This window comes from Vicugna pacos, chromosome 17, assembly GCF_048564905.1.
Source record: "Vicugna pacos chromosome 17, VicPac4, whole genome shotgun sequence".
NCBI lineage: Eukaryota > Metazoa > Chordata > Mammalia > Artiodactyla > Camelidae > Vicugna > Vicugna pacos.
In genome coordinates, this window is record NC_133003.1 from 37647826 (window position 1) to 37671443 (window position 23618).

A 23618-nucleotide genomic window follows, 5' to 3' on the forward strand; every position below is an offset into this window, starting at 1 on the left:
ACCCTGTATTTTTTCATCTAACCAAGGTTATCTTAATCTTTATGAGCTGTCAGTGGTGTGGTGACATCTGTAGCGATACAGATCTGGGACTCCCAATGCTGTGGGTCAGAGATTACAATAAAAATACGAATGTGGATTTCAGAAGCAGCAAGCATTTTAGATTTTCCAGAGGGCTTTAAACAGATGACAGATAAAGTGGTGACTCATAGTTTTAGTTTTTAAGCCATCTGTATCTTGACTGAAAAGGAAGGACCCTCAAGAACTTTTACTTTCTGTACGGTGTTCGAATCCCAGGTCTGTGACTTTTCCTGGCTCCATAATGGTTGATATTCTTATAATTTTTTATGGTAAGAAAACTGTGTTGTATTAGCGTAAGCCAAGCAGGCTTGATTCAGTTCCTGTTTTATCACATATCAGCTGCATGGGGTCTCGGCCACATCACTTAACTGCTTCTGAGTTTCAGTTTCCTCGATTGTAACAGAGGAATCCTAATATTTACCGTTCAGAGTCGTGAAGGAAAAAGATAATATATTTATAGTACATAGCTTGGGTTTTGGCGCATCAGAAGCATTCAGCAGATGATAGCTGCTGTTATTATTATGGGTGTCATTATTATCATTTTTATTATTATTTGACTACATGTCTATGTTGCAAAATTTCTGCTGCCGCTTCCATAACCCAGCCACTGTTACTTCTCCCTGGATCATTGTAATAGGTCTTTAACCCTTCTCCCCATGTAGGCATAAAGATCCTACATCATGGTCTGGCCTTTGCCTGCACCCTCCCCACCCCGCCCCCATTCTCCCCCATCACTTTCCCATAGTTCTTTCTGTACCTCGGGGGCCACCACAGACTTTCTTCATTTCTTCCTATGTGTTATCCTCCTTCCCTCCACAGGGCCTTTGCATATGCTGTTTTTGTTTTTCTCCTTGGGATAGTCCTGACCTCTTTTGCCCATCCCTTCTACCTCTTCCCTTACCTCCTCATCCCCTTACTAAATGCCCTCAGAGGTCCTTGTACTCAATTCTTTAAGTCACTTGTCATTTTATGTTTTTTGTGTGCTCACTTAATAAATTCCCCTGCAGACTGTAGGCTCTGAAAGAGCAGAGATACTGTCAGAATTGGATCACCACTGTGTCTTCACTTAGTTCCCCTCCGCACTCGTTTGTTGTGGGAGGAAGTGACTGCCTGGATGCATGACTGAGATGGGAAGAGAAAATAACTGGGCAACGTTTGAGGAAATAGAGGAGGTAGTGGGTGGGGTGTGAGGGTCGTCCCTGGGGAATTCAGGGAATGAAGGCGGGTTAGGGTTAGCTCATGGTCTGGCACGCCATGGAGGAAGAGTGGTGTGTTTATGCAGGAGGGAAAACTGTGCAAATGAAGAAATGCAGGGAGGAAGGAAGACGCTTAGCAGGAAATAGTTGTTGGTGGATTGGAAAGAGGAAATAACTGAGAAGTGACTTGATAGAAAACTGCATTTATTTCCTCTGTTGTAGTTCTTATTTTTCTGGTTTGTGTGTTTGACACCTTTGGGTTTTGGTTTTTTTTTTTTTTCAAGCCTGATTTCACAGTATTCTCTCCCACCCCACCCCTATGATGCCATGACCATTTATTTACATAGACCAATTTATACACCAAAAATGAGCAGAGAACAGTGACGAGGTAGCCCTGATGTTGTCCACTTTTCCTAGGACAGCCTCTCCTGCCCCTTTGTCAGTTTCCTTCCTTGCCTTATTATTTCTTCTGTCAAAATAACTTTTATTTTCTTGTGGTTCTTGACTCTGAAGCAGATTTAAAGCTACTTCCTATGGTTCCCTTCCCATTTCTTATGTTTAAAGCTTCAGTATTGGTTTCTCATTTCAGCTGTTTGTGTCACTGTCTGTCATGAAGGGGGAGATTTTTCAGGGCACAAAGCTCTGCTGAGACCACTGTCAGCTGCTCTGTGGTTGGAGCTGATGTGGAACTAACTGGAAGTCTCTCAGTTGAGTGTTTTTCTTTTTTTAGTCTCTAAGTTTTTCTTCTAGCGTTGTGTTAATATATAATTCACATAACATCAGAGTCACCATTTTAACGTATATACTTCCATAGTTTTTAGTTTATTGACTATCTTGTGAAGTCATCACTGCTTCAAGTTTTCAGGGTTCCTACTTGTTGAAGCATGTGTCGGTACTTTGTTCCTTTCTATGGCCAGATAATATTCTATTGTAGGGATCGACCATACTTTGTTCATTCATTCCTTGGTTGGTGGGCATATGAGTTGCTTCCACTTTTTGGCTATTGTGAATAATGCTGCTATGAACATTTGTGTATGTGTTTTCTTTTTTCTCAGCTAGTTACCTAGGAGTGGAATTTCTGGGTCATATCATGTAACTCTGTGTTCAACCTTTTAAGAAACTTTTAGACTGTTTCCCACAGCATCTGTACTATTTTATGTTCCCACTGGAAATGTCCTAAGGCTCCAGTTCCTAGTTTCTCCATATTGTTGCCAACACTTGTTATTTTCAGTTTTTTTTTTGTTTGTTTTGTTTTTTTCTTATTAAAACCATTCTGGGGCATGTGAAGTGGTCATTATGTCTGACCTGGTTTCTGATGGGATTTGATTAGTTCTTTCCCTCCACCCCAAAGCCCTCCTTTCTTATGTAAAAAAAGTGAATATTGTTCTTTTCATTTTTATTAGAACTAGATTCTGAAATGAGCCTTTTCTAGGACTGAGGGAATCTTGAATAGTATTTGAAATACTACTTTATGATTGGAAAGCAACATGCTTAGAGAAACTAACTGAACTGGAAAATAGCAGTTATGGCTTACAAGTTAGGATTTACTCTGAGCGTCAAGTAAATAGTCTCATGTATAAATGATAGAAACCTATCATTATATGAAAAAAGTCAAAAAGAAATTTTGTAATAAAAATTTGTGTCCCTCTGTGGTTTGGTTTCTTTTCTGTGTTTAACTTTTTTTTTTAAACTCAATACTTATTCTTCATATGCTGTTACCATGATGATTATTCATTTGTAGACAAGTCTTGAAAAACCTTTTAAATCCTGTAGAAAAAGGTCTGCTAACACTAGCCAACCCTGTTTTTATTCTGTTTTTTCAAGTGGAAACATCATGGCTCAGGGCCCAGCATTGAAAGCTTAAACAATTATAGATTCTTTTTCCTCCCATTCATTAGATGTGATTTAGTATTTAAAGAAATAAAATTGCTCAATTTCAGTTGCAGTTCAGCTGTCTTAACCCTTTCTGAAATTCTGTATATGGCTTTTCATTGTAAACTTTGACAATGTCCAACTCAAAAGCAGTCTATTTTTGTTACTGTCTGGTATAAGATCACCAGCATCACCCATAGACGTGTAATGAGTATTTCTATTATGTATGGAAATTGGTCTCTGATCTTCAGGAACTTACAGTTGAATACAGAGAGCATTGATGCCAGTCAATACCGTGAATATAAAGCATTTTCAGCACATATCAGGCAGGAAGAGATCAGTAATTTTAAGGATGGAAGATGCAACTATGATATAATTGACATGGGAATTTTAAAACATCATTTCCAGATTCATGCAGACATCATGCAATAGGGAAACACACCCCTAAACTGATAATTTCTGGGTTAAGAAAATAAGAAAAATATTGGAAGGAGACAAATATTTGTTGATGGTCTCCTGGATGACAAGTTGTGCTTGGAGATTGATTGTAGGGTATGGTAGATGAGAGCTGGGTCTCTTGGAGTCAGATGGCTTCAATTTGAACCTTGGCTGTAACAACTCTTATTTATGCATTTATGGTGAAAATGAGAGTACCCACAATCCATATGGGTGTCATGAGGGTTGGAGGGAATCAAATTGAATAACTCCTCTATTTGGTGCCTGGCACTAATGGGCATTCAAATAATATTTATAGTCTTCTTGCCAGAATTGTTTGTAATTACAGTTATTTTAAATTTAATTATTACAATCATTGCTTGTGGGAAGTGGTATTACACACATTTTTAAATAAGAAAAAAATGAGGCTTAGATTATCAAAAAATTTGCCTACAGCAGTGGTTCTTACTGGGGGATGGTTTTGGCCCCCCAAGAGACATTTGGCAATGTCTAGAGAGATGTCCTTGGTTGTCACAACTTGGGGTGCAGGGTGATACTGACATCTACTGAGTAGAGGCCAAGGATGCTGCAAAACATTCTACACCGCACAGGACAGCCTCTGCAACAGTGGATCATCCAGCCCACACTGTCAGTAGTGCCAAGACTGGGAAACCTGGCCAAGAGTCATGGACTTTCTAGGTAGAGGAGGAGGATTTGAACCAACTTTTCTGAGTCATACATTTATATTTTTCCTCTTGAAACCATTTCATTTCTTCCTGAGAATCCAAGGAGTGAAATAAAGTGAGTTTTGCAAGCCCATTTAAGATGGTCTCATGCCTTGGGACTCAACTACAGCTTCATGGAGAGGGTGACAGACCAAGTCCAGAGAAACTGAGGTGATGTGGGAGGGAACGCCATCCACTTATTCTTTTCCCATTCATTCGTTCGTGTATTGATTTGATATTCATGTGTTGATCATTAATTCTCCAGACACTTAGTGATCACTGACTCTGTGGTCATTGATGGTCCGTATTCTTTCTTATACAGCTTCTCTTCCTCTAGCCAGCGATCTCTCAGAAGTGGAAGAGACCATTTCTGAAATGTAGCATAAGAAGTGAAAGAAAGAAGATTTAGTCTATGAAAATCCCAGTTAATGAAGTTGTCTCATTTGAACCCTCACATTAACCTTTGTTGATTCATTGACTTCTCAGATACATTTATGCCACTGGCATCTTCTTGCTAAGAACTGTGTTTGGTCCTGGCACTGTACACTCAAGGAAATCCATCTTCTCTTTGGTTTCCCATAAATCCTTATATAACCCTCAGAAAGGACTTATAGTTTTATCATTCTCATTACCAGTAAAAATCTTTCTAGAAACAGGAGATGTATTGGTCTGTGTTTCAGATGACTTTTTGAATTGAGGTTAATGCTTGGGGAAGGAAGAATCTTCCTTGGATATTGACTGAGCTCTGTGGTTTACTCTTAATAATTATTTTAGTATGAAATAGATTGCTGGGTTTTGTGGGAAGTATCATAAAATACCTAATTTCCCTCAAAATAAAATAAATGCTTGCCTTATAAAAAAAATTGGAATAAAGCAATTCTGTTTTTTTTAAAATGTCTCTATTCTGATAGATTCCTTTAATGACATGAAGTAAGTGTGCATGTGTGCTCGCACACACACACCTTCAAAAAGATAAATCAAAGGCCTTAATTCTCAACAGTTTGTACTTCTATCCCATGAAAAAGCAAGAATTATTACTCTTCTTATTGTCATTATGAACTTCATTGACCCAATAGCTCGGTCTTTTTTTTTTTTTTTTAAGTTAACCACAAATTTTCCCCTAGTGAGGAAGAGGCCAACAGTTTCCTTGATGCTGGGAAGTCCCTTAGAAGTGTAGATTCATCATGGATGAGCTAGGCTCATTTTTCTGTCTGGTTCTGTTCTAATTGAAATAGAAGAAAGACTCTGTGAGGCAGACGGACCCTGCACTGTCCAGGAGGAAGCACTGAGTCAGCACCGCAGAGCGGTTCCACTGGTCACTCTTGTGTCGTCCAAGCTGTTTCAACAGTTGAAATCTATGTACTACCCTGAGTGACTTAATTCTTCACTATGGGATGGCCAACTCTACCATCTTTCTGACGTTCCAAAAATATGTAAATCATTTGTTATGACCTATAGTATCATTGTATCATTCTTGATCAATTTTGTCAGTTTGGTTTGTACCCTCCACCCCCAACTCCTTGGCCCCCCCCATGTCAGCAGTTAATTTCTTTGAACCCTCTGCACACTCCTGGCGTTGAGACCTCTTTAAAAAAAAAAAAAATTCTGGCTCCCCTCACCCTTTCTTTGTTACTTATCCTTTACTTTTTTTCTCTATGATTCTTCCACGTCCAACATTGAATACTTTCATTTATGGTTACGTCTCTTTAAAAAAGACACATTAGCCCTTGACATTATTCTTGTGTGTATTCTTTCAAATGGAATTTTGGAAAGTTTACGCATACAAACACAATTAAGAAGGGATAGTTTCAAAATATGATTTGCTTCTGTAACATGTGAGGGCAAATTTTTTCATTTGGCCCTAACACGTGTACTTTCAAATTCTTTCTCTTCTGCTTTTCTGGAGCCTCTGAAGGCTCTCAGAGGGGCCCCAAGGGGCAGAGACCTTCCTCAGCCAGGGAGGGAGTTTTGAGTGCAAGGAAGCCATGGGGTGTTGGCTATCCTGTGCAAGGGCAGCACAGTCCTAAGACCTTCCCATGCACATCTTGTCCCTTGAATTTGCAAAGCCCGGAAACAATCTGTTCTGCCTGTTAGAACGGTGGGGCCACGCTGGGATATACGTGCAGGTCCCACTTCTCCAGTGCACATGTACTGCTAGTAATTTAACTCTAGGTTTCAAATAAAGCTTGCCATCTTCTGCATGTGTTCTTGGGACAGATGTTACAGGAATCACTCTCTGACTTTTAAGCTTGTTCTGCTTAAACCAACAAGAAACGGAGTCTATAAAATGACATAACTTTGTCTCGTAGCTTTTTCTGACCTTAGAATTTACTTGTGCCTTCTTAGCTAACCAGTGCAGATGGGAAGAATAATCCATCTGTCGCCATACGTTTCTTAATGTCCCCTCTATTTCTTCTCCATTTGTAGTTTTTTTTTTTTTGGTCTTGATTAGATAGAAGCTAGAATCTCAAAGTAATCAATATTTTAACAAATATTTACTATTTCCCCTAAAATTTTAAAGGTAACTTGGTATTTTAAAGGTACTCTCAGCTAAAAACAAGAAGCTGTATGCAGTCCCCGCTAGCTCTGATTATTTAAAGATTTGTTTTCTTTTTCCGGGGTGGAGGGAAAAAGTGAGGCCTTCCCTGACTACCTGGTGTTACATTAAATCGTAGCTACCTGTTGGTTTCCTTCATAGTGACTAAGAACATCTTTAACCATGTATTTTAATTATTTGCTTATTTATTGTCATCTCTTCCAGTAGACTATACATGCTGTAAGGGCAGGATTAATGTTAATTTTGTTCACTGTACCTCATTACTGCAAACATTCATGATATATAATAGACAATAAATATTTGGTGAGTGAGTAGATGCATTTTTAGAAGAATGGATATAGAGTTACTATAATTTAGCCCATCTAATGTAAACAAGCTATGTGGGAAAACTACCTTGCAAAAACAAATTTTGGGTGCATGGTATCTGTTTGCAGTACTAAACTTATTATTTTTTTAACTGAGGGGTTCATTTTACTGTTCTTTAAACTGAGAGTTTTTTTTTTTAATGAGAAATTCATCTGATAATAAAATGTTTGTTAACACTGAGGGCCAAGAGCCAACTTATACTTTGAAACTAAGGATCCCTTCTTGGAAAAATATATTAATGTAGCCCATTAAAAATTTGTGCACACAGCAATAAGATTTATGGACCTTTATAGGTGGGCCCTTGAACCCATTTGCTGAGAACTCAGGCTCTTCTCTCTGAAGCTCTGTGTAAAGAACAAACTCTGGTAGTTTAAAGGCGGAGCTCTTTTCCTTAAAGCCCTGTGAGCCTATGGACTTGCAATCAAAACCGCAGTTATTGTTAGGTTGGTTCCATGTGTAATTAAGACAGGAAAAAATGCCAGCCAGTAAAATGAGTAATGCAAGGAAATTGTGACGCCCAGCTCCCTTTTGAAAAGTGTTTTACACATTCAGCCCTTGTCTAGTTCTCCGTTGAAGATTCTTATCGTGTCTGCATATAGATTGTTCTGAGTTTTCAACATTAAAGGAAAGCCGTTGAAGTGCTCTACCTTTCTGTGGGGAAGCTCCCCAAGAAGGTACTTCTAGCTGGGCCGGATTCTCTCTTAACTTCCATGACTTCCCCAGCGTGTGGGTGGGTGGTCTTACTGCCTGACTTCTCTTTGCTTTAAAATCCCTGTGGTGCATTGCAGTTCTCTGGAGCTGTGATAGAGATGACAGCACACCTCAGGCCTGAGGAGCTTGGATGGAATGTTATCGCCTTAGTCAGTCTGCGGATCTCTCACCTCTTCGGTCTGACTAATGGGGAATTTGGAGCTATAGTGAGGAGACAGTTCACTGAAACCATTATGGCTTTGATGGAATTAGTGATCAAATGTTGGCTAGTATTCAAAGCAGATCACGAACTGTGCTTAATTTTACATTTCCCCTGTCAAAGGTAGTTGTTCAACAAAGGCCTTTTATATTGATTAGAGCCAATTAATAAATGGATATGTAGTTTAATTTCTTCCTCACCTGTGGTTGAGTGTGGTAAGTCTTGGTTGTCTACACTGGTGTACATACAGGCAACACTTTCGTGTACTGAGTGCAATAATTAAGGCAGAACACTTTTTGCTGCACTTCTGTGGTGGATAAACCACTTTGATACCTTGATATGGGTCAAAATGTTCTTTATACAGCCTTTGTGGTACTGACCTCATCAAAGCAGTCAGTCTTCCAGTGACCCGTTTCTGAACAGCGTGCACACAATGGTGCTTCTCTGGAGTTGATCTGAAGTATTGTGTATTTAGTAACTAAGCATAGTTATTCTCAACGCCAAAGACTATTAAGACTTGGCTGTGTATTTGATGGTTCTCTCTGCTTAGCAGTTTGGTATATTGGAAAGCTATGTGGTAGATTTTTTCCCCCTTGATGTCAATATATATCAAGATTATATTGGGTTTTATACTCAGTAATAGTTCAATCAGTATTTACTGATTATTTTATATGGCTCCTACTGGAGAGTCAGTGATGAATCAAGCGAGGATAACCATATAAGTTTTAGTCTAATCAGATACCTTTGGGAGGCAAAGGTAGCACATTTAGTCATTATTCTATGACACCAAGTGTAAACTGAGGCTGTTTCAGCAAACCTGGGACTTAGGGGTCACTTTAGTGAAAACAGGCATGGTCTCTGTCCTCATGGAGCTCACAGTCAGTGGAAGAGATGGAGATTAATCCAATAATCAGATAACAAATACCAGTTTATAGTAAAAAATTGTACAAGACCATATAATAAGGGAATTTGACCTGGTCATGGGGTTAGGGAAGGCCTTTCTAAGGAAGTAAGTTTTGTGCTGAGTTCTAATAGCATATTTCAGAAGGAAAAAGCAAGTGCAGAAGGCGTTAGGGTGGGAAGTATGCTGTGTTCCGGGAATGGTAAGACAAGAGTGACTCAGGCATGGGCCTCGGTGCGGGTCACGTGCTGGGTGAGGCCCGGAAGCTTGGTGGAAGCACACCACGCAGGGCCTGGACTGCCCTGGGAAGGATTTAGGTGTCCCCCTGAACCAAAATGGGAAGCCATTACAGAATTTAAAGTGGGGAGGGGGTTAACTAGGTGGATGGGTCACGTGATCAAGTTTGGTTTTTGAAAAGATCTCTTGGGCTCCAGTGAGGAAGAGATTGAGCAGGGATGGGTGTGATAAAGCAGGGCTGGGGCAGAAGGAAACCTGGGGAGAGTGGTGAGATAGTTTTTGTGTTAGTCCAACCGAGAGACTATGGTGACTTTAACTAGGGTGGTAACAGTGGAGTTGGAGCAAATGATTGGACTTGAGAGGTATTTAGAAGCAAAACTCAAAGGGACTTGGAAACAGTCTTATAGGAAATGAAGGGAATTTAAAATTCTTTTGTGCCCACCTATAAGAGTGTATGGTTTTCTTGTGTCCAGTCAGCCTGTTTTATACGTTAAAAATGGGAGCACTGGGCAGAAATCATAGAACAGATAGAGCTAGCCACACTGACTTCTGAGATCGTCCCTGAGTGACTGGAGATAGTTCATGAGAAGTCAGAAACTCAGAAACTATCTTAATTGTTTGGTATCAACAGCGTACTATGTAGCGCATGGTGGAAGTATCCCACAAAGAATGAAGTGTGGGGGGGGGGCAGAGTACAACTTTGTACATCCTTATGCAAGAGTTGAACTAAATAGTAGGATCCCAACCAGTATTGCTGTGTCATTGACTTCTTACCCTGATCTCTCCTCAATTAGCCATGACCGAGGTATAATTTAGGATGTTAGAACAATAATTTTCTAAATAATACCCTAGTGCACTGAAGGAGTGAAGGTAAGGATTTCCAGATGCTTCGTCTATGGTCAAGGTGCATCTTAGACGTTGGACCCAACTAGTTTATTCCATGGCTCTTTTATAAGGCCGTTGCTCATATTAAAGTATGATGTAAGAGAGCTTACGAATTAAAAATAAAAACCCACAGGGTCACGTGACTGTGCAGAAACACCAGGGAACTAAGTATATCTTTCTTTGTAGGCCATGATGTTATGGGTAGAAGACTTTTGCTTTTGCACGTGGTGTAGCATCAGGCTGATGCTGTTATTTACATATTTGCCTAGTGACGAAATAGTAGTTGTTCCTAGTAGTTTGCTTCCCCCTCTACACTCTGGGTTGTGTTTCGTTCGTTCTGCCTTTACTGCTGACACGTGGGCACACTTTGTAGCAACAGCTGAACCAGGCCTGTCTCTGGGGCTATCCTGCAATCTTAGTTCAGATGCTATGCTGAGAACATCAACATTTACATTGACACAAGGAACATGCTGGTTACTCCTTGGATATTAAATACCAATTCTGTGGCATCCTAAAATTCTTGAGATGGTACCATGAATGTTCTTCTAAAACTATTGTTTCAATGAAATAAGAAGCAGCACAGGGTTTTTTGACAGACTTCTCTCTGCTTCTTTTGCTTGGCTCTTTGATCTCAGCAAATTGTGACATTTCTACCCCAGTTTATGTAGAGATCCAGTTTCCATTAGCAGTCTTTTTTTTTTTTTCTTGCTTGACCAGCGGTGAGGAATGATGTTGTTAGAAATTTTCTCTCTTTTTTTTTAATTTGGAAAGTTGAGTGTTCTGAGCGTATTTATCTAACTTTAGTCTTTCATCCCCAGCCTGGCATTAGCTAGTCAGAAAATTTTGGATATTATGTTTCAAAAGCTTAGTACAGATTTTGATACCACATTGCAGGATTTGATACTGGGAATGACTGAGCAGTGTTCAGGAATAATTCAGGTGGCTTTGACTGCTACTTGCCAACTCACTACTTGACTAAGCATTGAATCATATTGTAGGTTAAGTGTGGTTAATTTTTTTCCATTGAGTTCTTGAAACTTTACACATTGAGTTAGATATGTGGCTTAAGTTTAAACTGTGTTTGCCATAAGCAGGGTTCCTTGGCTTGCTGTCCAGGATGCATTTGGACAGTCCAAAAAGATCTATTTGGTGGCAATATGCTCAGTCTTTGAAATTAAATTACAGAGCAGGTAACTCTACTATTTAAAGTATGTTTTAAAAAGTAACTTTTTTAATGTACCATTTTTTGATCTCTGATCAAAAGATCAGTTTTAATTCCCTGAAAAGACGTGTAATTTCAACATTATCTGTATGATAAGTGGAGCCCATGTGTTACTTTAAGTTTATTAGACTCTTTCTTAGCTTAAAAATCCTTATTACTGACAAGGAAATAATAAAGCCTACCTTCACAGGTCACTGTGAGAGATAAGTAAGATCATTCATTCATTTATTTGTTTAACAAATATTAAGCATCTGCAGTGTACAAGGCACTGTGTTAGACACTGGGGATGTGACAGAGAACAGCATGAATTCCTTACCCTCATGGGGCTTATGTTCTACTTCCTATTTGTAAAGCACATTATAGATGGTCAATAAATCAGTAGTTCTAATTGTTGCTATCCAACATTTGCCTCAAACTTGTGATCTAAAATATGTTGTTAGCTTATTTGAGAATTTTCCAGATTTTGAATTTGAGTTAAATTAGAGATGTTGAAGAATTTCTGTAGGTATAATTGCACATTAATTTTAAGATTCTAAAGCAGTGATTCTGAATTCTGACTGCACATAAGAATGACCGGGGGAACCTTTTAAAAAAAACTCATTACCAGTGTCAGGAGGCTGTCCTCAGAGATTCTGATACAGTTGGTCTAGGGGGAGACACCAGCACTGGTATTTTTAAAAAAGCTCCTCAGGTAATTCTAATGGGCAGCTGTGGTTGAGATGTAGTTTTAAAGGTAGGAATGTTTGGTGAGTATTTACAGATTATGGTTAATGATAGATTTGCTATTTGTGTATCAGGATATATGGCTTGATATGAGAGGAGCTCTGTCATTAACTATGGATTGAACAATTTCAATGATCAGTTTCAGAATAAAATACGTGGCTTCAGAGGACCAGTGATGTGGACTGTAGGAATGACTGCCGCAGTGCGTCTGGGTCCCCTTGTCACTTTACCATGCAGAGCTTGGTATTCTCATCCTTAGAATGAGGGATACAGTTAAATGTCAGTACCAGCCTTTTGCTCTGCTATAATCTATGATTTTAGTGCCCAGTCTGTAAGTTACCTGTTACCGGGATGGTTTCCTGACCTGCTGCCTTGTTCTTCACCTTCCCTGTAGCAGATCAAACCAGTGGTGGACATCCAGCTGAAGCCTGCCAGACCATGATCTGGCCAACAGACAGCTAACTCACTCTTGAGGGAGTTCGAATAAGATACAAACATGATTATAGTCCATAAAGCATGGAAGGATGAGGACTGGGTGGGGAGCTTGATGATAACCTTGGACCACGTGTGGACTGAAGCCAACTGTGTAAAGAGAACCTCATAGAGCAGATGTGCAAGATGGGGCACAGATTTCATGAGAATGCACCTAGATAATCCATGAGACAGACAGCAAGGAGGACTTTGTCTCTGACCTCATCTCAGTTCCCGTCCCCAGGGCCCCAGCTGTGCAATTTCTGTCCTCAGACACCTGTGATGTGGCCTGCTGTGTCTTTATCATCTCTTCTTCCTCGTGCTCCCCTCAATGAGTTTCTGTCCTTTGCAACCTCGTATGCTTTGAGTAGAACATTAGGTTAGTAGAAACTTTGGGGAAACAAATGGGGCAATGATAAAATTAGAAATGGGGTAGGTAGAATGAGCAGAATAGTGCCATGTTGTGGAAGGAATGAGGGTAGTAAGTTAGAGTCTCAGCTCTGTCCCAGAATAGCTCAGTGACCTTCTCCAAGGTGCTTGACACTAGCAGGCTGGTCTAAAATGGGAATGGTGCAATCTCCTAGGGATGGTGGAGTGAAAAGTTAGATTACAGTTGTGGAAATGCTTTGAAAAGGTAAAAGGGCATGTCAGTGAGGGGATTGCCTTGTTAACTGAGATTTGGAGAAGGCAAGTTTTGAGATGTTAGCTCTCAGAGAAAGAGATAGTAGAGAAAAGAGGCTGTATGATAAAATATGCCTGAAGGACAACGTTTTTAAGTATTGATTTAACTCTAAATAAAGTATTTCTTTCCTTCTGTCCATTTTAAATTTCCACAGCTTGATTTTTCTTTCACTGCTTATTATTTCATCCTTAGAATTTCTAATTATTTCTTGTCTAACTTATCTCATACGGTTTTTTTCTAATACTTTTAGATACAGTTCAGTATTTTTCATGAGGTTCTGTTGCAAACATGGGTAAAAGAGTTCTGTGTATTATTAAGTTAATAATAAAAGTTACTGTTTTTCTCTGGGTTCAGTGAGGAGCAAGAATTGGGTCATGCATGCAAACAATTTAGCTGGTTGGTTTCCTTCTTGTTCTCTGTTGGCACATCCTAAAATCATTTTGTTGTCTGCCACTCAGTGGGCTGGGGAGACAATGGGAGAGGTTTATGACTGGAATCATAAGGGTGTCTAGAGTTCAAGGCTGAGGGAAATTGGCCCTGCAGTGAACATTTGGAAACCTGACTAAGACAGGATTTCCTCATCTTTCTACCTTACTCTACAAGATAACTTTTCATTGCCACAGTTGAGTAACTAAGAAAGATAAGGTTAAAAAAAAAATGAAAGGAAGATTGGATTGGTCATAGGTCTTTGCTATCATTTATGCATTCATTTACACCAAGTGGAATAATTCTCTGTCGTGGAAGTGCTGTTACATTTCCCAATATATCTGGACTTCAATATCATTCCTTTATTTGGAGCCACTTACAAATTCATTTTATATCAGAGGCAAAAGTATAAGGATTTTTGTAGATTTTACCACCAGAAAGACCTAGGTTATTTTTCCTTGTATTCCAAATTGTTTTCTCTTACTTTAGTGGAAAAGGAAGGTCATCAAATGCTGCTCATAGATCTGACATTGGACCACATGTTGCTTGAATCATTAGCAGCTTCTATGGAGTTACCGTACTGCCAAATATTTAAGATTTCTTTAAAAGGCATGAGGTTTATTATTTCCAGTGAGGTATGGATGGAGGATGCAATAGTCTTCTTTTAAGAAATTTACTGACAAGTTGATTAGGGTTTATAGAATTAAGTTCAGTGGAGAATCAGTGATTTTCAGAGGGTGTCTTTATTTTATTTTTATAGAATTAAATTCAGTGGAGAAGCAGTAATTTTCAGAGGGTGTCTTTATTTTATTTTTATTATTATTTTTTTTTGGTTGGTGTTTTGAACAAAAAGTGAAAATACTTAAGGATCATAGATAAAATACTGTAACAGGGCACTGAAAGAGGATTGCTAGTCCATTATTTTCTAGGGACACATTAATTACAGAAATTTAATGGAGGGCCATTAGGTGTTAAGTGTCCCTGGAAGATACTAGATACTTAACATTGTGGTTGAGTATTGTTTTGTCTGACTTTCTGTCTGTGGGTTAAATGGTATATGATTGCCTCACAGAAACTAGGAGAAGAGTTACATACCTTTGGTCAGGTCACTGTGTGACAGGATAGCTTCTTGATATCCCTCTCGAAGAATCAATTCTCCATTGACCTTTTTTTTTTAAATTGAAGTATAGTTGATCTTACAATGTGTTAATTTCTGATGTACAGCATATTCATTCATTTATACATATATGTGTGTATATATATATATTCCTTCTTATATTCTTTTTCATTATAGGTCATTACAAGGTACTGAATATAGTTCCCTATGCTATACAGTAGGACCTTGTTATTTATCTATTTTTAAATGAATTGATTAATTATTTATTTTTTGACTTATAGTTTGATGCATTCACAGTGTCTGATGACCTGGCTTTGTAGTATTGTTTATTATAAAGTATAACTTAAGTTTTGATTCATTGACTTATTCAGTAAGTCTTTTCCCATTCTGTATTTTTAACCTGTCAATTTTACTACCATTTTTCTGTGTAGTCTGAAATTTTGGTATCTTTATATCCAAAGTGATGGGCCAGCTATTAGTCTATTGGTGCATTTAGAAACAAAATACAATAATACTTTCAGGTATCCCTTCTCAATGGAGTCACATTGAGATTCACTTAATTTTCCAGCAACAGTGTGTAGTAACACATGCAAAGTATTGCCAACCAAAGATGTTCACCTGAGCCTTGGTGTCTGGGAATTTTTTTGGAGGTCATGCCAGGCCCGTAGGACCTGTACTCCACTCCCCGCTCTCCCTACCCCAGCAAAAACAAGTATGCACCCTAAATCACAAAAGTTAGGAAAAGTTAGAAAAAAAGTTTAAAGAGGGAACAAAAGGGAGGAAAACTTTTCTAGGTTAAAGTTTTGTAGTAAATTGGTATAGCATGGCCCAAGGCCTCAGGCATACAAAGAGAGATGTTCACCACAAGACGATGTGACTCAAGACCTCAGACCTACAAAAACACTCTTACCAAGCAGAATCTTCCAAGGGCTCAGAGGTTATCTCCTAGAAGCCAGTGAATGTCCATACTGAAGACAGGCGTTCCTTTGGAATGTGCGGGGTTTGAGCAACCCAGGCCTGCTGAGGTCAGTCTTTCCTGCCCATGTGTCTAGTAATATTTTGTTAGATGCTGGTCATTGTGAGTGTTACACTGCGGTGTCTCTGGATTTTGTTACCTCTTTTAAGAAGTATTGCATTATGTCCTGGCAGGCAGTTAATTTACTTGGGGAATCAGCTTGATGCTTTTGAGGTTATTTTTAGTGTTTGTGAGAGAGGATCTTGGGTATCCTTATTGTAGGCTTGGTTTATCCCTGACTCTCAAGGTGTGGCCTTTCTGGAGTGTCTGCTAAATGCCACATGTGTTTAATGAAGTCTGCACTTTGGCAGGTTGGACCTTGACTGCCCCCAGCCCTTTGTGAGCTCTGAAAGCTGTTCAGTGTAGGGCTTCCCAGTAGAGGTTTTTTTCCTGGTAGTTGTTTTCCTCTGGTGTTTGTTCTTTGCCCAGCTTTGCAGAATCTCACCCTCTGCTTAGGTATATTGCTCTTTAGCTAAAGATATAGGGAGACCCATACAAAGATTTCTAGATTTCTCTTTTTACATAGCTCATTCCCTTCTTGTACTCTGTCCTACAGATTCCAGTCACCTCATTCTCCCCGAATTCCAACCTTTTCTTCTCAACTCATTGGGGTTGCTCTGCTCTGCTCAGCTTCTCTCTCTGCCTCATAATCTGGAAAGTACTTCTAGACAGAATGCTGATTAGCTAGCTCTATTGCTCGTTTCTTTTGTTTCTCTTCCTTCGGATTCAGTCATGAAATGCCTGTTGTTTAATGACTGAAAACTGTTGTTTCATGTATTTTTTTTTTCTGATTTTCTAGTTAGTTACAGTGGGGAGAGGTATCTGGTACCAGTTATTCTGCATGATTGAAAGTGTAATTTTTTCCTGATGTAATTTTTATGTAGTGGTTAAGATCAGGGGTTGAGAATCAAAGTTCAGAGTTAGTCTCCAGCATTTACTCTTTTTCATCTTTGTAGGTTTGTTAACGTCTCTCTGACTTAGTTGCCTTATCTGCAGAATGGACATAAAAATATCTAATTCATAGGGTTTTATGAGCACTAGTTTTAATAGTGCAAGTAAAATGCTTAGTGTAACTTGTGACATATATTAAGGCTCATTCTTTGATGATGATGATGATGGTAATGAGGGTGGTGGTACTGGGCTCTGTTTGCATCATTAAGTGAGGATGTTACTGGGAAAACATGCTATTATATTAGAAAGTCAAGGTGCTACAAGTCTTACGGCAATGAATTGTCTCCGAAGTGTGACAGAATCAAGGAGAACATAGACATTTTCCTTTTCTCTGCTTGTAAGATTGTCAGAGAAGTTACAGAAAAAGTCATTAATGACTTCTAGCCGTGGCGGCTGAAAGAGTTGATGCTTGTTCTGAGATTACTCACACAGCCTTGAGGGACACAAAACTCCCAAAGACTTTGTGCAAAATGCCTTTGAAAAATCAACCTGATTATATCTTTAATGTTTTATTTCTTAGGCTGTGTGACGGGTGTGTTTATTATATTTGTCCTCATTCTTTTTGGTACACCTGAAATGTTCCATAATTGTAAACACCTGTCTTACCCATTCAAATAATCCTGATGTGCATGTTTAAAAAAAACTATTAAATTAATCATATAAATTGCAATATGATGGATAGGATAGCTCTCACTTAGGTCAAGTTTTAAAATATGTGTAGAATGTTACCATATACCTATACTTGTAATGAACGTGTGTGTGTATGTCATGCATGAAAAACGTGGTTTGGAAAGAAACAGCAATTTCAGAAAAGCATTTCTTTTCTGAGGAGAGAAATGGGTGGGAGAGAGAACAGGCAGGAGTACTAAAAGGTCTTAAATTGAATCTGATATTTTATTTCTGAAAAAATCAAATTAGATATTTGGAATAACATCTTAAGATCTGGATGATGCTTATGAGGGGTTTTGTTAGATTCTTCTCTGTATGTTTGATACATATCTTAAAAACAAATATAATAACTACAGTGTTCAACTTGGAACAAAAGCTCTTTGCTTTAGTGCCTTGGTTCATGTTAAATCAAGGCTTTTTGGGATGTTTCTGGAAATGTGATTATAAAATTTGGTTATTGTGTCTTACCCCAAGACAGTTCCAGAATATAAAGTTATGCTCAAGAGTCCAGAATGCTGCTCTGTCTGTGTGTGTGTGTGTGTGTGTGTGTGTGTGTGTGTGTATATATATATGTGTGTGTGTGTGTGTGTGTGCATATATGTATATATATATTTTTTAATTGAAGTATAGTCAGTTTACAGTGTTGTGTCAATTTCTTGTGTACAGTACAATGCTTCAGTCATACATGAACATACATATATTCATTTTCATATTCTTTTTCATATTCTTTTTCATTCTTTTCATAGGTTACTACGAGTTATTGAATATAGTTCCCTGTGCTATATAATAGGAACTTGTTGTTTATCTATTATATATATATAGGTTAGTATCTGTAAATCTCAAACTCTGTTTATCCCTTCCCACCTCCTTCTCCCTCAGTAACCATAAGTTTGTTTTCTATGTCTGTGACTTTCCTTCTGTTTTGTAAATGAGTTCGTTTATCTTTTTTTTTAAAGATTCCACATATGAGTGATATCATATAGTATTAGTCTTTCTCTTTCTGACTTACTTCACTTAGAATGACAATCTCCAGGTCCATCCATGTTGCTGCAAATGGCAGCATTTTATTATTTTTTATGGTTGAGTAGTATTCCATTCTATAAATATACCACAACTTCTGTATCCAGTCATCTGTCGATGGACATTTGGGTTGTTTCCATGTCTTGGCTATTGCAAATAGTGCTTCTGTGAGCATTGGGGTGTATGTGTCTTTTTGAATTAAGGTTCCCTCTGGATATATGCTCAGGAGTGGGATTGCTGGATCATATGGTAAATCTATTTTTAGTCTTTTGAGGAATCTCCATGCTGTTTTTTCTAACAGCTGCACCAAACTACTCTCACCAATGTTGTAGGAAGGTTTCTTTTTCTCCACAACCTCTCCAGTATTTATCATTTATGAACTTTTGAATGATGGCCATTCTGGCTGGTGTGAGGTGGTACCTCATTGTAAAAGGTATATTTTAATGTCAGAGAAATAATGTTAGAGTCTGTGGGCATTGAAATAGGTTCATTTTCTTTTACAAATTGATTTAAATTTTTCTTACAAGTAGCACATGGCTTGAAAAAAATCAAAGAAGACTGAGTGTTTCAAATGAAAAGTGGCATTTGTTGGCTCCTCCGTTCCTAATCCTGAGTCATTAATAGGTTGAACTTTTAGTAAGATTCACCTTGAAGAGGAAAAAGATATCTATGTATGTATATAAGAACACTATAATGGTTTAGGAAAAGCACCTGCAGTTGTGCAGTTGAGGGTGTGATGGAAATGAAGGTTCACACTGAAGAGACTTTCTAAGTCATGATTTGGTATTTTTTTAAACGCCGTATAAAAGGCTCAGTGTCTCTTGCATTGTTAGCTTGTGTTTCTTTTAACCTTCATTCCTTAAAGGCCCATCCTAAAAAAGATTCAGCCTTGTTTTTTCCCCTCCATCAAAGACTGCATCTCAAAAATGGTACTAATTTAAGCCCTGCTAAATGTCCAGATGCAGCACCTGGGAAAATGAAGTTCAGAAGTTCAGGATTTGGAACTGCTTAAGCTAGGATATTTCTTCTTGCTGTGGTTGCAGGTCTGGTTGTAGGAGCTGGTAACCTCTTTCGGGTGGGCATTGTTCCATTGTAACAGATGGCCCGAAGTGTGGACGTGCCAGAGAGTGAGGCCCGAGTGTGAACTTGTTCAAGAAGTTGAGACAGTTCTCAGAATATCTTCTTCTCCCAGTGATAGCCTTGTCATTGCAACTAGGACTTTCTGGGTTGGAAGAGTGAACTCCATGATGCCTGAGAGAAGCCTTTAGAGCTTTGTTGTCCAATACGGTAGCACTGGCTACATGTGGCTGTGGGCACAGGAAATGTGACTCGTCCAAGATGAGATGTGCTCTTAAGTATAAAAGGCACACCAGATTTTGTATAAAAAAACTCTCATTAATAATTTTTAATTTTGATTAATGTTGAAATAATATTTGGGGCTCACTGGGTTAAATAAGGTAAAATTAATTTCACCTGTTTCTCTTTTTTAAATACGGCTACTAGAAAATTTAAATTTATGTATGTGGCTTGCTGTATATTTTGAGTAAAAAGTGCTGTTTTGGGGAGAATCTTCCCTGGGGATGTACATGAAACTTGGTCCCACTGTCACTTTGACATGACTGTGCACTTTGAAATATGTCAGCTCAGATATGGAATTAAAACCTTGGAATTTTTAAAACCTTTTAAAAATTTTTTTATTGAAGTGTAGTTGATTTACAATGTTTTAGGTATATAGCAAAGCAATTCTGTTTTGTATATATACATACATACATTTTTTTTCTTTTCAGATTCTTTTCCATTATATGTTATTACAAGAAATTGAATACAGTTCCCTGTGCTACACAGTAGATCCTTGTTGTTTATCTATTTTATATATAGTAATGTGTATCTAAAACCTTGGAGTTTGTAAATTAGTTTCTTAAGAACTTGCAGTTTAAATGTAGGAATAAAAGCAAGAGTAGGATTTTTTTTTGTTTCCGTAGTGAAAGAAGTTTTAGAAACTAAGAGCTTTGCAGAGCTAAAAATTCATTCCCATTGTTTTATTTTTAAGCTCTATTTTAAGTTTCTACCAGGACAAAAATGTTCACCCCCTCGTGGGTTCCGATGGCCTGGTAAAACCTCTTTGTGAGCCCAGGGGATGTGATGGAACTGGCACAGGAGAAAATGAACTTGGGCTCCATGAATGTGCAGGGCTTGCAGAGTCCATTGTCATAAGCCAGCGCAGAGCTTCTGCGGGGAGGCTGGGCAGCCCATCCCCTGCACTTTGGACAGCAGCGCATCAAGACGTCTTTCCAAGGAACCCTACCCGGGTGCAGGAGAGAAAAGCGAAAACATAGAAATAGGAACGTGTAATTAGAGGGCATACATACACACATTCAGTAAGACTGCTTGGCATCTGTCCCTGTGCGTGTGCGTTTTTCTGGAAAAAAGTTAGATGAGGTTTTCCATAACTTTTTTTTTTCTTAAAGCCTCATTGTAGGATATTTTCCGGCCCTACATTTTTCCAGTAACTTCAACTCAAAGCTCATAGCAATGAGGCACTTTCTTGTCAAAGGTGAGTCAAAAATGGGAACCTTTTAATTCTGTCACATGACGCCGGATGTTACAAAGCAGTGCGAGCAAGTTCATTTTTGTCCCCTTCAGTCGTCAGACTTTTAGCGCATTGCCCTCTTCACCATTGCGAAAGCCGGGAACGCAGAGGGTAGGTCAGATACTCGCCGTAGAAAATGCATTCAGGAGCGTGCACATGAAGCGGGTTATAAATAGTGCCTGCCCTAACAATGCTGGGATTTTCTCAGCTTCTGGAGACATTGAAGCCTTTGTTTTATGGGTCGCTGCCCTCTCCCCCACCCTGTAAGCTTGAGTCATAAAGCCCAGAAAACTAATGAAGTTGCTGAAACCTAAAATCGAATGGGCAGGATGTCTGGGGAACAGTGAGAGATGGCAGAAACCTGGTGCTCGGACTCGAGGTGGCCGCTCTGCTGCAGTCCTGCAACTTGCTCGCTTTCCATTAAATTGTTTCAGGCCCTTGAATCCATGGTTTTCCTTCAATAGAAATTAGACTTAGATTGAAAAAATTAAAAGAAACATAAGTGTATAGCAACAAGGCTAATATTAGCTCCTGAATTCTCCATGTAGAATAGGAAAGAAAAAAAATCTATCCATGAAAGCAAAGTACAAGCCACATTGTCTTGATGGCGTGTGTGTGTGTGTGTGTACATGTATAACCATAGAACCAAGAGTGGCTTTTGCAATTAGTAGTTGTTTTCAGCCATTTAAGGTAAAAACAAAAATAAAAACCATACACCAGAGACTGTATGGCTCTCACAAAGCCTAAAATATTTACTGCCCTTGGTTTAGAATGTGCTTGCTAGATAACATGATAACTTGATGTATAATCAAGTAAAACTTCTTTTCTTGGATTTGATTAATTCACCCAAAAAATATTTCTTGAGTATTTGTTCTGTTCCTAGCACTGTTCTAGATACTAGGGAATAAAGTTAAAAAAAAAAAAAAGATATTCCTGTCTTCACAAAGCTTACCTTCCTGTGGAGGAAGAAAGACCAAACCTGAGCACACCCAGTGGAAATAGGAAACTGAAAGATTAAGTCCCAGGTGGACAGAGCGGCTGAGTGTGAGATGGGGCACAACAGAGGGAGCTGTGTGTCTCGCCCTCTCCTCCTCCTTCCTTGGGCTGTGCTGTGAAATGGTGACTAAGTTATTTCCCAGACTTTGCGTTCACCCTCATCCCCTGCCGCCCACACATAAGCACAAAACGTTGTTTACTTGTCCCTGTGATTTCCTTATTTTCTATGTTATTTCTTTCCCCAGATCTCTTTTAGCACCAACTGAAATTCATGATTTCAACTCAAGCTCACTGAGTCCTAAGTTAGGTTGGTCTTCACCAGGAATACTTATTTCCATCCTTCCCTTTCAGTCAGCTTTTCTGTGTCCTTCTACTGAAGGCTAGTTGCTTGTATGTAGCTTATAGTTGGGTTTTGAACCTAAGTCTTTTATGCTTCCCACCCCCCTCTCTTCTGGAAATAGGGGTCATGATTTGTTTTACTTCTTCTAGCATCAAGGCCCTTCCCCAACCTGATGCGCTCTGAAAAGCCTGCATTTGGTGATTTGCTCCTTAGCGAGTTTAATTAACCACTGTTGGTTTTATTTTGAATCTTCCCTGTTGCTGGAATCCTTTGTGGCACTGCCTGATCATCAATCCTGCTCTCCTGAGCATGTGAGTAGTGGAGTGTGATTTCTGTTCTGGTTCCGAAGATGCCCTCCCCAGCCTGCACTCTGGTTCGCACAAGGACCAGAGCTTGGACAGAAGGCCACGACGGACAGACACACAGGCCTGGAATTATCCTCTTACAGAACAGTCACCCCATGCGTGTGAACAGCTAAGCAAAGGTCAGAATATGAGCAACGTTATTTATGGCTCAGTGAGCGATTTGATATTTGAACTCTGTCATCGTTTGTCAGAACATTGGTATTATTAGTGCTGTGCCAGGCTAAGGACTATTTAAAAAGTGATTTGCGACAAACTCAGAAAAAAAAGAAGAGGCGTAAAAAGAGGACAGTTTAGATGTATCCCAGGAAGTTAGAGCCCTGCACCTGCCTCGGAAGTAGTTCTGTTATTCCTGCTGCTATCCGGCTCGTTTGCCTCTTAACAAGAATTTCCCTCCAAGTCAGTTTTGTTACCTTTAACCAGGATAGTACTCCCAGGATGAAGTTAATATCTGTAGCATGCATGGAGGATGTTGGCTTACTAGAATTTACTGCAATTGCTTCCTGTAGGGTGTGTGGTTAGTTATCAATTTATTGTCTCTCAGGTTTATTCACACTCTATTGCCTGCTGTGTGACAATGGATCTGGACTCTGAATGTTTTTCCTGTGCCGACGGGCCTGATACTGAGCTTTGTCAGGTGAGGGCCCTGGAGAGACATTGCAAGAGGAAGGCGATCTCCTTCCTGCAGCTGGTGTGTGCGCTCACCTGGCTTCTGCTCCTTATACCTGCCATTTGTATATTCTTTAAGGTTCTATTTACTTCTTACTAGCTGTTATAGTTAATAATTCCTTATATTAAACTTTCTCCATTCTAAGTACTGAAGGATACAGGGTCCCATCAGCAGAATTAGGTTCTGTTCTTACAAGAAGTAA

General features: G+C 39.0%; 1 protein-coding gene across 16 annotated transcripts in view; it reads left to right on the plus strand.

The window, feature by feature from the left end:
• MITF (melanocyte inducing transcription factor) overlaps positions 1 to 23618 on the plus strand; it is a 311298-nt gene that overhangs the window by 156290 nt on the left and 131390 nt on the right. The window contains exons 1-2 of one of the 16 annotated variants that reach the window (XM_072941686.1): positions 22831 to 22868; positions 23291 to 23383. The exons of the other annotated variants lie outside the window; for them this stretch is intronic. The gene's annotated coding sequence lies outside the window, so the exon portion shown is untranslated. Of the gene's footprint in view, positions 1 to 22830; positions 22869 to 23290; positions 23384 to 23618 lie in introns of those variants that run through there. 16 annotated transcript variants of the gene reach the window in all.